Source organism: Triturus cristatus, chromosome 1_1, assembly GCF_964204655.1.
Source record: "Triturus cristatus chromosome 1_1, aTriCri1.1, whole genome shotgun sequence".
NCBI classification, from domain to species: Eukaryota; Metazoa; Chordata; class Amphibia; order Caudata; family Salamandridae; genus Triturus; species Triturus cristatus.
Window position 1 is genome coordinate 1,093,617,868 of NC_140579.1, and position 5,604 is coordinate 1,093,623,471.

Consider the following 5,604-nt stretch of genomic DNA (forward strand, 5'->3'; position numbering starts at 1 on the left):
CGGGGGGAAGGGGCCAGCCGAAGTCCCGGTCCTCACCCAAGCGCCCCCTGCGGCCGCAGAACGCTCCGCCGGCCAGGGCGCGCCAGGGCAGGGCCGGGCCCTGTGCCTACGGTGCGTGCTCGCAGGAGGCAAGCCGAGGGCTTCGGGCTGGCGCCATCAGTCGCTCGGGCTGCTCCGCCGTTAATGATCCTTCCGCAGGTTCACCTACGGAAACCTTGTTACGACTTTTACTTCCTCTAGATAGTCAAGTTTGATCGTCTTCTTGGCGCTCCGCCATGGCCATTGCCGACCCCAGCGGGGCCGATCCGAGGACCTCACTAAACCATCCAATCGGTAGTAGCGACGGGCGGTGTGTACAAAGGGCAGGGACTTAATCAACGCAAGCTTATGACCCGCACTTACTGGGAATTCCTCGTTCATGGGAAATAATTGTAATCTCTCAACACAGAAGTCCAGAGGTAGAGAACTACAAAACCACAGATCAAATGAGCTCAAACTGCCTGAATGCCACTAGACTAGAGCCAAGCTAATGAAGTCCTCAAAAGGAGGACATAATCCCATCACCCACCGTAGTAGCATGCTTCATCATGTGGGATCTCCTCTCACCCAAACCTAGTTTGGCTGAGGAGCTACTACTCCCAGTGAGAACCTACGGGAGGAGCTCGCGGATGTTTTTATTCTATGCTACTGGAAATTGATCTCCTAAAGATCGATGAAGCTGACCTAAGTAAGGTGAACATTAGAAGTGCAGTGTGGAGTAAGTGATTTAAAATTGACTACAGGAACACGAAAAAACTTTAATGAAAAAATATCCCTGTGCCAATGTTAAAAACAAGGTAGTAGCGCGGACTGGCCTAATAGCCGAACGCACTATCAAACAACCAAAAAACGGTCTACATGTTTCAGCCTATAACGATCAGAAAATTATTGAGATCTAGGCTTTCATCAGGACCAAAATAACAAAACTACTGCACCTACAACGAAGCGCACCGAGCAATGACTTAAACTAGTGTCTAAGTGAAGACAGGCCGATACACCAACCTTGTACCGCAGGATCAAATGGAATAGTTAAAAGTATCCTGTCAGTCAAAAAGAGGGTAAGTACCTGTATAAATTAAACAAGAAAACAAAAAAATCAGTTAGTAGCTAGGCTCTGTAGTACAAACCAGGCACAAGACCACATAAGCTGAAACAGTCGAACTATACTGAAACAGTCGTACCCGTAAGACAATCGGGACTACGCCTGCCGCTCCTGGTAACAACTCAGGGCGTGAGACAACGCACTGTGAAAAAAGGCAGATAAAAGAAGCGTATAGTGTAGTGAACAACAAACATATACCAGGTTGTCAGGCCAGTTATTATAATGTTTAAAAGGGGATATAGTGGACGGTGTATCTATCTCAAGACAGCCGGAGGAGAAAGGAGTCAGGTAGAACCATCCAAGTCAGATCTAACTGTTAAAGGCCAGAGAAAACAGCTCATGACCTATCGTGCAAGTACCCAAGAGCACCTATCAAAGGAGCGCATTACCAGGGCCTCAAAATAGAATCCACAGGTACTCATCTTTTAAATCCTATTCAAGGTAAGGCAAAGCGTCCCTGCCGATTAATTCAAGGGATGAGGACTGTGGAAGCAAAAACGGCTTCCAAATTGCATCTAAAGTGAAAACCTCTAAATCACTCAATCGTAGTAATCATTCAGGGAGGCTAGGGATGTTATGAAGGAGGGTATCGAAAAACGAACAAACCCATATATGGCCAGCCCTTGTGCATATACACTCTGGCACTCAAAAGACACCTCTATGGGGGGCCGCAGTCTAAACCGTGCCTTCGTGATACCAATTCTGCAGTGATTCGAGTATATGCCAATATTGGTACAGGGGGAGCAAAAGGCTATGTTAGCATATCCTTCATATAAAAAACGAAAGTTTGTTCGATAGACAATCATCGTGAAAAAGGTCAATAAACCTTAGAGGCGATACAAGGGAATTGCCCAAACAAGTAAAGGCTCGTAATATGTCAGTTCGTGATTGGGCGTAAAGCTCCCACAGCCCAACCTCAGCAGTGAATGCAAGAACCAATATCGACAACGAGTCCCCTACCTTTCCGGCGCTGCCCCGGGCCTCCTTCCTGAATGCTAGTGGCGGCCCCGGACGGCAGCCGCTTCGGAATTTAAACACGGAAGCCCTGCCAAGACGCGTCAGAGCGCGCCATCACGTGTGGACCAAAGGTCCAAGAATAATGACGTCACAGCATGAGCGAGCAGTATGGGTAAAGTAGTTTTATACCCAGAAAGCGCGATGTAAAGAGTCCAATAGTGACTCACATGCAGCTCACAGAGGAGATGTCACATCTACACGCCCCAACAGATTTAATACAAGACTATATCAAGCCTTAAAACGCATGGTGTAAAATCAATCAAATAATTGGGAAATGAACATCATATTTGAGAAAAAGCAAAACGGTGTCAGGACATGAAAGTATAAAAACAGACGACAGCACAGGGCTAATGGATCACCATTTTGCAAAATATACGTTCAAACCCAAAAAAAACAACACAACACACACCCCGCCAGCCCCCGCAGAGGAAGCCTCAACTTGTGGCTACGAGTGAAGGACAGTGGTGGGCGGTGTTAAACATGAATGAAAGGTCATCTAACAGCTATCATATTGCAGAGACGACCAAGGTATAGAATCATTAAGACCAAAGCGGTCAGACTGAAGCTTGAACACCCACCGTTGCTCTTTCATGAAAAGAAATATGGCCACATCTGCAACGTGCGTGGGAATGAAGGGTTGTTCAAGAACGGTCCAAAAAAGCTGTTCAGGTCCATGGTTACTATCGATAAAATGGTTGGTCAATCTCGTAGAGGCTTTCTTGCAGCGAATTGTACTTTTATGTTCCATAATACGCTGTTTGACTTTGCGTGTTGTCATCCCCACATATTGTTTCCTACAGGGGCAAGTGATCAGATAGACCACTTTCACACTATTGCAATTAGTGTGGCGAAGCTGTTTCCACGGTCGCGGGAGTCCAATATCAATCTCCTTGGTGTGTTTGGTCTGAGCACACACCACACAACCGCCACACGGATAGTGTCCCCTAACCGGTGGGAGGCCCCATAAGGATACTGACACAATTGGTGGTACACTACGTGGTCTAGTATGGACGACCGCGTCACGCAAGTTAGTGCCTCTTTTAAATGAAAACAAGGGGAAAGGTAGTTTTTCTTCACCACTGTTCAGAATCCGCCAATGCTTACGCACAATCTTCTGAATGCGATTGGAGGATGTGCTGAAGGTGTTAACAAATGTCAATCTGTCCTGAGATGTTTTAGGAACAGAGACCTCCAGCAGAGCGTCACGATTATTGTTAGCCGCTCGTTTGTATGATTGCTTGATCAGCCTAGTGGGATAGTTCCTAGACTTCAAGTTTTGCGACAGAACATTAGCATGTTTAGTGAAGGCTTCATTGGTGGAACAATTACGTTTCAATCGCAGGAACTGGCCAAAAGGCAGGCCAGTCCTCAAACCCTTAGGGTGGAAACTGTCGAATTTCAGTAAGGAATTCCTTGCCATGGTCTTAGTATATAGTTCACTGCCATATCCCCTCCTGTAGGAAAGATCCACAAATCCAAGAAGGCCAATCCCATTTTACTGAATTCTACAGTGAAATTCAGAAAGACGTTCTGGTCATTGAGCCAGTTGTGAAAAGCTGTGAGGGAGACATCATCTCCTCTCCATATGACCAAAACGTCATCAATGTATCGTTTCCATACTTTGTTGGAATCCAAAAAGGAGTTGGTAGGTGAGAGTACGTGGTTCTGTTCAAACAAATGAACATAAAGGTTAGCCAGGCTGGGGGCAAAAACACTGCCCAATCGAAGTACCGGATATTTGCAGGTAGAACCGGTCTTCGAACTTAAAAAAGTTCTCCGTCATCGCCAGCCTGGCACATTCCAATATGAAGGGAACAGGGGAGCTCAATGGCTCCGTAATGTTATCCAACAACACTCTAATTGCTTCAAGAGTGTCCCCTTGCGGGATACATGTGTATAATGATTCCACATCAAAACTGACTAGGTAGTCAGTCTCGATGTTGAAATCAATGCCAGGGAGGATGTTCAAAATATCCTTAGTGTCCTGTAAAAAGGTGGGCATAGTTCTCACCAAAGGTCTCAAGAACACATCGACAAAGGAGGACAAAGGCTCCAACAATGAACCAATACCCGAAATGATGGGTCTGCCAGGTGGTGGGCGCTGCTCTTTATGCACCTTAGGCAAGATGTAAAAATAAGGAGTGACCGGGTGAGTCGTCACCAGATAGTCAGCCTCTCGAGTGGAGATCCAACCTTCGAGTTTGGCTTCAGAAACCAAATCTCCAATTTCTCTCTGAAGTCTCTCAGTGGGGTCAGAACCTAACAGTCTATAGAAATTTTCATTAGTGAGCTGTCGTAAACATTCTGCCCGGCAGTCTGTGGTGTTAAGGATAACAATAGCACCGCCTTTGTCGGCGGGCTTGATGATGATAGATGGATTTTTAGACAATGAATCCACAGCCTTTTTGTCGATGTTAGAAAGGTTGTGATAGTAATTGTTTGAGCCCGTATCAATCTTGGAGACCTCTGTAGAGACTGCTGCCTCAAACGCTAAGACGAAAGGGGGTACAGAATTAGCAGGTGGCAAAAAAGTGGATTTATTTCGTAGCCCACTGTCAACGCTTTCCTCCAGCTGTGAAGCAGTATCACACATCTTGTCTTTGAAAAAGAACCGTAATCTAATCTTACGGTAAAATCTGGCTAATTCACACTGAATTAGAAACGGATCACCTGAGTTGGTAGGTACAAAACCAAGCCCCTTATTTAAGACATTAGTCTCAGAGGGGGTAAGAGCATAAGAGCTCAAGTTGACAATCAGTTGTTGCTGGGTCCCGCTACTTGCGGTCCCTTCGTCGTGCTGCGAAGACTCCGTGGAGACGGTGGTGGGCTGAAATTAACTCGTGTGTGGCCCTGCTGTCCTCTCCTTCTGCCCCTGTTCCTGCCGTGACCCTGCCCTAAAAAAGGCTGTTGTTGAAACATTTGGGGGGGCGGGTTGAAGGGCATCATTTGTGGATGAAATGGAACATTAGGGAATTGCCACGGGGCTGGATTCCACCATTGTGTATGTGGATTCCCCTGCCAATTACGTCTGTAACCATGTCTGCCTCTCCCTCGATTTTGTACTGGCGGGCGTTCGGTGGTATCGGAGTCACTAGACCAGTCATCCGACCCTGATGTGGAATAGTTGGAGCCATACTTCCTGCCCTTTCTGTTGTACTCAGGGGCGACGTAATTCTCTTGGGTGTATGGATAAATTCTCTCAAGGGAAAACTTCGCCAACTCCTTCTTAAACTTCTCAATTTTGGAAGCTAAGATGGAATCTTTCAGATCTTTATTGGCTTTGTTAGTTTCGTCTAGATTCTTTTTATAGACAGAGTTGGAAAGAGTAGTTTTGATCTGACCTTCTAACAATTGAATTTCGATCAAAACATTGTCAGCTATGCGCTTCGCAGTGCTGATGATTAAAATCAACCAGTCACGCGTACAGCGCCAAGCTATGAGAGACC